Raw genomic sequence first — 11,054 nt, 5'->3', positions numbered from 1 at the left:
ACACACTCTGGACACACACATACGTCTTCCTATAAAATTGAGGATCTTGACACAGGACCTTCAAATGAGGATCATCATTTCTGATAGAATTGGGAACAAACAGACACCTCATTCCAGCACTAAGTGTCCAACAAACACAGACATCACTTCAACAACTGATAAACTCCAATGAACAAATAGACATGCAGGGCACCAATCTAGTGAGGACCAGTGGTTGCTAGGCAGTTTCTGGATCCCAGGTTCCAGAACAGCTTCTATCCCAGTTCTATCTGCCTGTTAAATCAAGCAACCTAAACTGTTTCCATCATACTTTTAGAACATGACTGAACATTTTTTTCCTTTTATAATATTTTACCACTTTGCATGTTTTATTGATGTTCTTATGAAATATTTTACTGTTTGTGTGTACGTACCACAGGAGGTTGGTTGGACCTTAGTTGGGGAGGACAGGCTTGTAATGGCTGGAGCGGATTTAGTGGAATGGTATCAAATACATCAAATACATGGTTTCCATGGTTTCCATGTGTTTGATGCCATTTAATTGGCTCCATTCCAGCCATTATTATGAGCCATCCTCCCCTCAGCAGCCTCCACTGGTATGTACTGTCCTATATGAGCTCCAACAAGGAATTACAATGTATGTATTACTTTTAATACCTGCAAATGGCAAATAAACTACTTGAACTCCTTATGAGTGTCTGCAGCCGACTAGGCTGTTGCCGTCTGACAAGATGCCATCTGACATTACAGGAATATTCTGCAAATGTTGATGAATCCACCCAAAGCAACATGCAGTCTTTCCACTAGACTCCCATTAAGTTATAGTGGGACGTTATTAGTTGACGTTAAGGTAACATACTCAGAACATACTGCACTTTTTTAATACTGTTTTAGATGTATCCTCCGTTGAAATACCAATATTATATATTTTTGTATGTCTTTTATGTTGAAAAACAAATTGTACAATTGTATATGGACATATGTTCCATAATTGTACATGGATATATTGTACTTTTCATAATAAAAAGCATGTTAATTGTCAAAAAATGTCGTTATCGATTTTACATTGTCCTCTCCCAGTCGCAGGTTGACGTTTTGTCATGGATCTTGCCCTGGAGGCAGAACTGAGCAATTTCCTCTAGATATGACAGCTGCAAAGTCAAAATTGGCTATATCGTAAACATTTGTGGAAAATAATTGTGTTGTATGGTCTTAATTTAAGGTAAGGATTAGCAGTGAGGTTAAGGTTAGCATTAAAATCAGATAGTATTGCTTTATGCCTGTGCCAGCTAGTGACCACTTTGCAGAACTGCCTCCAGGGCAAGATTCATGACAATAAATGCCAACCTGCCTCCCAGTCATCCCCTCCCTATCTCTACAAGGCTGCAGAACATGCAAGCTAGTGATGCGGGGGTTGTCTCATAACCCACAGTCCCCAGGTGGGTGGTTGGCAGGCAGGTTCAATACAGAGAAAACAATAGACTACATAAGAAAATCCATCAATGGATCATTATTGTGCAATTTACACTAAGTGGACAAAACATTAAGAACACCTGATCTTTCCATGACAGACTGAGCAGGTGAATCCAGGTGAAAGCTATGATCCCTTATTGATGTCACTTGTAGATGAAGGGGACGGGACAGGTTAAAGAAGGATGTTTAAGCCTGGAGACAATTGAGACATGGATTGTGTATGTGTGCCATTCAGAGGGTGAATGGGCAAGACAAAATATTGAAGTGCCTTTGAACGGGGTATGGTAGTAGGTGCCAGGCACACCGGTTTGTGTCAAGAACTGCAACGCTGCTGGGTTTTTCACGCTCATGGTACACCAACCAAAGGACATCCAGCCAACTTGACACAACTGTGGGAAGAATTGGCGTCAACATGGGCCAGCATCCCTGTGGAACGCTTTCAACACCTTGTAGAGTCCATGTCCCGATGAATTGAGGCTGTTCTGAGGGCAAAAGTGGGGCGGTAACTCAATATTAGGAAGGTGTTTGATATAACGTCTTTTGATACAGCATTTATTAATGTCTTTAAAGTCATCAGCTGTAGGTGAGAGAGAGGAGAAGGACACACCATGTGTTGTGTCGGTCACGGATGGGGGGCCAGAAGGTCGGCGTGCCAAGATAGATTAGGGGCCACTGTTGCTAATATTAGAAAGAGTACGTGATGGAATGGCCTGGCTAGGGTGCCAAACGATACTATGTACGGGGATCCTATTGTAGGAGATGAGTGACACTCAATAATGGTTGGCAACTGTGGGATGGAAGTAGCTCGGAGAGCATTATATAAACTGAGAGGTTTTCTATGGAAGTCATTCAGATGACAAGAGGCTACGCCCGTACCGCTTGTCATTGAATCCAGTACTGTAACCATTAAATAACAATGAATCAACTCTCCATCTAAGTGGTCGACTACTCTTTTACATCCTGAAGTACGAGATACCAGAGAAACTGGTCATAACAGTGTTGTGAATATTTAGTCCACTCAGTGTATAACCTGTAGCTACACTGTGCAGTTAGCACCTTAACAGACGGCCCCTGTCTTTATCAGCATCATAAAAGATGACAGTATTTCAACCACATCAAATATGCATCCAAGCCAAAGACTAATGACACAGGAGTGGTTTCTGATTCTACACTATAGGAACCTTTTCAAGTGGTTATGAGAGGTCATATTATTTCATATGAGTCTGCCATAAAACAAAAGGGAATGGCATGTGACTGGAGGAGATCGCCTGCCCAACATCCTCTATTCTGACCAACAGAGACAAATCCAGTCCCTTTGAACTACCTAGATCTGTCCAGCAGGGTTGCCCACTCAGTCCTCTGCTCTTCGCTGTCTCCCTTGAACCCCTGGCGATACAAATAAGGGATCATCCTAATATCCAAGGTCTTAAAGTAGGAAACATAGAAAGCATCATTTCGTTATATGCAGACGATGTGCTATTATACCTCTCAGACCCAGTAGCCTCTGTCCCTAACCTACTAGACTTAATCAATTCATTTGGCAAACTATCTGGAAATTCAATACATTACGGAAAAAGTGACCTCATGGGGCGCATTAATGCCATAAAAATGGTTTCTCTTCCCAGGTTCCCTTTGTAACCAACTTCACATATCCCCCCAGAAGAAAGGCACACGGACACCCGCACTTCAGGTTGACTCGGGTTTTATCTGCAGTAAAAGATATCAAACAGTGATGACAGGCATTGACAGGACGGTCACATCCACACGTTCACTGCTCTCAGAATATCTCTCTCAGACTGAATCCACAAAGTGATCGTATAGTATACATGCGTTGTGTTTAGAAAATAACAAAAATAAAGAAAAGCATACCAGCAGTAAAATATATCAAACAGTGATGACAGGCATTGACAGGACGGTCACAGCCTGACGTTCACTGGTTAGGTAGGACACAATATATATTTTAGATAGGAGCAACAGTAGTGAAACATACCCTCAATGTGAAGTCATATTAATCCATAAATACAGAGCACAAGTACAACCCTTTTATATAAACCTTTTAAGGTAGTAAGAAAATAAACATTCACTTAGTTTCAATAAGTCACCTGCTGGCAATAGCTAGCGTGACGTTGTAGTGTAGTGACCAACAGTGCTAGTTAGCTCATCATTAACATGGCTAGCTAAGCCAACAAAAACTTGGTTCACCTGCATGAAATAGGTCTTCAATACATTAACGGCAAAATAAATATATACACAGACACATTTGCTATTGACTTTAGGATATATGAACCAGTTTTCCAAAACACTTATGCTATACAGCTTTAAACCGTTTTTATATACAGAGGAACACGACCCTGCTCTCAGAATATCTCTCTCAGACTGAGGAGCGGGTAGACCAAATTCCCAAATAGGGGAGAGGCACTCCAAACCCACTAGTTGTTCTTTCAAAAGAAAATAGTACAAAAAATGCTAAGTCCGAAGACCTCGCGTATTACCAACCTTACTACAATGGCAGCAAATGTTTTTATGAATTCAGTAACACAAAATGAAAGGAAACTTTATTTATATCACCCCTTTTCCTGAAATGAATGGTTTCACCCACTACTCTACCGCGAACTGCACCGTTCTTTGATGTCTACATTGCACCGAGGTTGATGGAAACTTTACATTTTCACTTTGTTACACTTTATCTTTGCCAGAATCTTCCTATTTGTCTTACCTCGTCATTTTTTAAGACTTTGGACTCGGCAATCTTATCATTTGTCTGGGGTTACAAAAACCATCGTATTCGTAAAGCCCACTTGCAAAAGCCCAAGGAAAGTGGCGTCTTAGGCCTCCCCATCTTTAAGCATTATTACTGGGCAGCAAATGCCAGGGCATTAACGTCCTGCCAACTGGGTTTCCCTGATCAGTTGGACACTGTTGTCCCCCTGTGGCATTAACGTCCTGCCAACTGGGTTTCCCTGATCAGTTGGACACTGTTGTCCCCCTGTGGCATTAACGTCCTGCCAACTGGGTTTCCCTGATCAGTTGGACACTGTTGTCCCCCTGTGGCATTAACGTCCTGCCAACTGGGTTTCCCTGATCAGTTGGACACTGTTTCCCCCCTGTGGCATTACAGTTTTTCTCAATTGCTAAAACACTAAAACCCATTGGCTGAACAAAGTTCTCAGTTGCCTGGACTCATTTAGCTAATTATGCAGTCTGTTGTCAATACCTTAAACCATTTCACATGGTAAAACACAATATGCAGATCTCACTTAGACTTTTCAGCAAAACTCTAAACACGTTCTCATTCTCCAAACACATTCTGCACTCTAATGCACATGTCATCCATACTGGTAAACACAAGAGGCAACAATCAAATACAAATAGAGAACACATGTCATTGATTGAACACAACCACTCAAAATGGATTTAACCTGTTTCAAATGATGAGACACAACCAATATAAGGCAGTTCAGAGAGCAAACAGGTTGTTGAAGGTGGGAAGGAGAATGTCTGAGAATGGATAGAAGAAACAATGTGAGAGGACGAGGACGAGTGCGTATGCCAGGTGGGCGACGAGGAGGAAGAGGAGGAGGAGGAGGGCAAGAAAGAGGAAGAGGAGGACGAAGAGGAAGAGGAAGACAAAGAGTGGAAATATCTGATGAAATTCGAGCAACAGTCATAGACCATGTTCTTGTCCATGGACTGCCAATGAGGGAAGCAGGACTTAGAGTGCATCCCAATTTGAGCCGATTTTCTGTGTCCACCATAGTAAGGACATTCAGAGAAGAGAACAGGTACAGTGTACTACTGTATTTTTGTAATTGCAAATTTACTGTACTACAATATATGCAGCTGTTTCAATAGACATTTTTAAAGTTAATCACTGTATGTATTGTACTGCATGAATATGTTTTGTAACTGCACAGCTACTTTTTGTAGAATTGCAAGGCTGCCACATGCAGGTGGAAGGACAGCTATATTCACTGGGGAGCAAGAGGCCGTTATAGTTGGCATGGTCCTTCAAGATAATGCAATACGACTCAGAGAAATCCAGGAACGAGTGATACAAGACAACACACACTTCCAGGGAATCGAACAGTGTGAGCATTTCCACTATTGACCGTGTCCTCCATCGTAACAGGATGCGAATGAAACAAGTATACAGAGTACCTTTTGAGCGCAACTCACCAAGGGTGAAAGAACTGCGAGCTCAGTATGTGCAAGTAAGTGTACATTCAGAAACATTTACTGTAATCCAGATTGTCTACAGTACTAACACATACTATGTGAATGACATTACTCTTCAGTACATACAATGTATGTGAATCAGAAGTGCATACAGTAGGCCTAATTGTACTCTACAGTATAGCACTGTATCTGGACCACTTACAAAATCCTACATACAGTATATTGTATTTCTACACAGACAATATTTGACTTGGAATCCTTGGACTTACCCCATGAGTTCATCTTTGTCGATGAATCAAGGCTTCAATCTAACAAAGAGGAGAAGGAGAGGCCCGAAACATGATTGGACAGCGGGCCGTTGTTGAAGTCCCTGGTCAACGAGGTGGCGATGTCACAATCTGTGTTGCTATCGGCAACCATGGCGTTCTACATCATCATGTTACACTCGGGCCATATAACACCCGGCACCTTCTAAGATCTACTGCCAATCTAAGATATATTTTATTTGAGCAGCAGGTTCAAGAGCAGCAGGGTCAAGAGCTAAATGAGAATCCCATTCCCACCTATGTGATAGTGTGGGTTAATGTCAGTTTCCACCCAGCTGGTCAGGTAAGGGAATGGTTTAACATCAATGGGCAGTTTATGAACTTGTACCTCCCTCCATACTCGCCTTTCCTGAATCCGATTGAGGAGTTTTTCTCCTCTTGGAGATGGAAAGTGTATGATAGACAACCCTACACCAGAGTAAATCTGCTGCAAGCCATGGATTTAGCCTGTGGTGATACAGGTGAGGAATCATGTCAGGGCTGGTTACGGCACACAAGAGGCTTCTTCCCCCGTTGCCTCAGGAGGGACAATATTGCTGGTGATGTGGACGAAGTGCTCTGGCCTGACCCAGCCCAAAGACAAGAAGAAGCACATTGATCACATGTTTACTCCTTTGATTTTTGTCCCTTTTAGTATTGTATACTGTAGTACAGTGCCTTGTAGGCTGTATACTGTACAATGGACAAATTGTATGGCCCTGAACATTGTGCTTTCCATTTGTTAACAGAACTGACTGCTCAATAGATTTTGACTGGTTGCAGGTTCATGTCAACAAAGAACAAGAATTACAGTATCACAGAGACAAAGGACAAGTTTGTGAGATGCAGGGTACAGTACTGTAAAAATAGGGGTACAAGGAGGAGGAAGAACAAAAAACTAAATTGCAAAGAGCAAAGCAGAGTAGTAATTTCTGATCAATTTTGAGCTACCATGATAGAACATGTTTTCGTTCATCAAAAGACAATGACGGAAAAATATGAAATTTGTTTTGAGATTAAAAATGTACTTCTCCCTGAGAACTGTATGTTTTGAACAATGTGTTTTCTATTTTTCGGTGTATTGTTTACTGACTGCTTGAGAGTGTATATCATTTTGATCACTTTGTTTATGATTTGAGAGCAGTGTTTGATTTTGAACACAGGTAAAAACTATTTTGAGGGCGAATGTTTCATTTTGCGAGAGGAGTCAGAGGTTTTGTAAATAGTGCTTGAAGATGAGGTTTTGCGTTTAAGGTTTTCAGGAAATGGAGCAAGGTTTCAGAAATTGTGTTTTAGCAATTGAGAACACCTGTAATGCCAAACACCACACACTACAATTAAAATGTACTTTCCATAAATATGACCATTTACGTCACATTAAAGTAATCTCTTTTTCATATATCACTTCTAAACTGACAAATAAACATCAAATATACCTTTTACAAATACATCAGCATGTTTAATACATTTGTTTCAAGCAATAGAGCATATGCTTTGAATACTGGTCTGTAGGGCAAATATGCAGTTTTGTCCAAATTCTCATATCACTTTGCTCAATTTGTCACATCCAAGGCTTTTGTATGGCTGTTAAAATGTGCAGAACAGTAATCAGCTATGCCTGCCCCATATGTACGGCCCTCTTTGAGTTGTTGCTGGTGCCGCTTTACTTTCTTGACTGTGTCATGTGACCTGCGCCTCCCCTTGTCACACTCCATTGAAGCAGCATCAGCTCTCACAACTCCTCTCTGATTGCTTCCAGTGTCGCCAAAGTGCTGCCAATACACAATTAGTCCATCACATCTGATATAGCAGTGGCTCCCTCATTGAACGTGGCTAGTGCCATACTGACAATGCGGCTTTTGTGTTACGGTCCGGCACTGTTGGTCCTGTTCCTGCTTGTTTTCCTTTTCCTTTTTTCCCTTTGTGTGTCTGTCTCCCCCTGCTGTGCAGCCCAGTCAGAGGATCTAGGTCAGGGGGCGTGGCCATTCTCTCTCATGCTCAGTTACATCCAGCTGCAGCTCATTGTCACCAATCAACCAGCAGTTATCTACCCGGGCTGGACACCTCTCCAGCGCCAGTTCGTTCCTACACCACCTGTGGTAACTTGGCTCCGTACAGCAATCTCAGTTTAGTTGTTACTCTCTCAGCATTATAGTTGTTTCTGCCACGTTTGTAACCTGTCTCTCCTTCGACCAGATCCCGTCTGTTCCTGCTGCCTGCCTGCCTGCCATTCCCACGCCGCAACCTGCTCATCTGTTGTCTGATATCCTCGTCATCCAGCTCTCAGTACTACTGGCTCTCCACCCCACTCAGCTCCTACCCCGGTCTGAAGCTACTCAACCCTGAACTGTTTCTCTCTGCCAAAACACGCTGAATAAACAACATCCTAATTCACCCTCTTTTGTCCGTGTGTCCGTCTCTGCACCTGAGTCCCCCACCCAGCCTAACATTTTGCCCACGAAGACAGTTTTGGGGCGTCGCGACCATATTAGAGTTCAGACATTCATTTGCATTCTGGGTTTCTCCGTGCTACATTCTTTTGAGGACGTTATCATTTGACATCCTGTGATATACAGGTACCATTTTCTGTGCATCCTCTCAATTAAAGAATGTATGGCCTCCAAATTTTTTGCGACTGGGTGGATCTTCACCATTTTCTAGGGCTGGCTGGTACCAGCACCAATGTACACACCTATCCCATAGTTGGAATCAATCCTCTCTTGTGCCAAGAGCCATCAAAAGATCCATAAATGTCTATGATGGCATCCTCATCCTCCTTCAGCAACTCTGCTATGTCTGGGTCTATATCTGCGTATTCTAATTAGCTTTGCAGCACTCCCCATTGGCTGTTGCCCTCTCTGAATCTCTGCTACTAAAGTGGGGGGGAAAAGTACTTATTTTGATGTCTGTCGACATTACAGTCATAATTGCAGGACTAAATATCAGCATGTTACCCTATGTACATGTTAGCATATCAGCATGTTACCCTATGTAAATATTAGCATATCAGCATGTTACCCTATGTACATATTAGCATATCAGCATGTTACCCTATGTACATATTAGCATATCAGCATGTTACCCTATGTACATATTAGCATATCAGCATGTTACCCTATGTACATATTAGCATATCAGCATGTTACCCTATGTACATGTTAGCATATCAGCATGTTACCCTATGTAAATATTAGCATATCAGCATGTTACCCTATGTACATATTAGCATATCAGCATGTTACCCTATGTACATATTAGCATATCAGCATGTTACCCTATGTACATATTAGCATATCAGCATGTTACCCTATGTACATATTAGCATATCAGCATGTTACCCTATGTACATATTAGCATATCAGCATGTTACCCTATGTACATATTAGCATATCAGCATGTTACCCTATGTACATATTAGCATATCAGCATGTTACCCTATGTACATATTAGAATATCAGCATGCATTTACTTTATGTAAAGCTAATTTCTCAGTAATCACAGTTGGCTACTAAATATTATTTATACACAGCAAGTCACCTGACAATAATGGGCTACTCTCCCTTTTTATTGACCTGTCACTCTCCTGTCATGTCTCTGATATGAGCTGAGACTCAAGGAAGGAATCCCTAGGACTTTGTTTATTTTCTTTAGAGCTGCATAACCAAGTCCAAGTTTCTTGTGCTAGAAGAACCATCCTCACATTTATATAAAATGCCCCATCTCCCCTGGAGCCCTCCTGCAGCCTGGAGGAAGTGTAAACACTCCTCCTAAATGCATCACGATCACCTTCTCAGGGTGCACATTCTATCATGACAGAATTACAGAATCCCTGGTTGGTGGAGGTCTATGGTGATTTTCAGTCCAGTGTTTAGACACTTAGGGCAAATCAAATCATGTACAAGTTGGTTTCTTTGTGACATGTGGAATAAAAGCCACTGTTGGCTATCTGTCTGTCTGTCTGTCTGGTTGATCGCTGCTAGCTGTCATCTTCATCTCAACTAATGTGCGTCTCGACGCGCTGCTGCCGGCCTCCTCCTTTTCCTCCTCTACCTGTACTGCCACTGCCTGGATCGGCTGATCAGGCTCATGTTTTCTTTCATTCACTGCTTTTCTCGCATTGGCTAACTGAGATCTCCTATTTTAATTCACATACTGTAGGTATATTCTTCGAGATTTTTCTAATTTTTTCTCTCTTTACGTGGATTCTTCGCTCGAGATATTTTCAAACAAGGAAGCTCTGTGCGGCACTTCAGGCCTTTTAACCAATCAGGTTGCCGGAAAGTGCCATTAAATGTCAGTAACCAATCAGGTTGCCGGAAATTGCCATTAAAAATGTCAGTAACCAATCGGATGTCAGTAAACGCCTCCTCTTTCAGCACTACGTCACAAAGGATATAGCCATATATGGACTAGTAACGATCAGCTCCGGAAAACAAGCTGTTGAATTATATATGATTCAACATGGAGAGTTTGAAAAATAGCGGTTGAATTATATATGATTCAACATGGAGAGTTTGAAAAATTAGCGGTTGAATTATATATGATTCAACATGGAGAGTTTGAAAAATAGCGGTTGAATTATATATGATTCAACATGGAGAGTTTGAAAAATAGCGGTTGAATTATATATGATCCAACATGGAGAGTTTGAAAAATAGCTGTTGTTTTATATTTGATTCAACATGGAGAGTTTGAAAAATAGCAGTTGAATTATATATGATTCAACATGGAGAGTTTGAAAAATAGCGGTTGAATTATATATGATTCAACATGGAGAGTTTGAAAAATAGCGGTTGAATTATGTATGATTCAACATGGAGAGTTTGAAAAATAGCGGTTGAAGTTCTACATGAAACATGCTAACAAAAACGACATTTATGCTAGGTGTAGTTGACGGAGTTGGGATAAAATGATACAAATCAAGTATTTATATACATTATTGCCGATGTAATTGTACATTTTATGAAAGTATGGAAGTTATAGTTCCAAAATATCCCAAAATCGGAACATTGACAGATGGAAGCAAAATCAAAAAGTTTTGCCTGTGGTGCCTGGCCTTAATATTTTACAATTGGTTTCGATTTATAATGTCCGATTATC

Source organism: Coregonus lavaretus, assembly GCF_964263955.1.
Source record: "Coregonus lavaretus genome assembly, contig: HAP1_SCAFFOLD_253, whole genome shotgun sequence".
NCBI classification, from domain to species: Eukaryota; Metazoa; Chordata; class Actinopteri; order Salmoniformes; family Salmonidae; genus Coregonus; species Coregonus lavaretus.
This window is presented reverse-complemented; position numbering follows the sequence as displayed.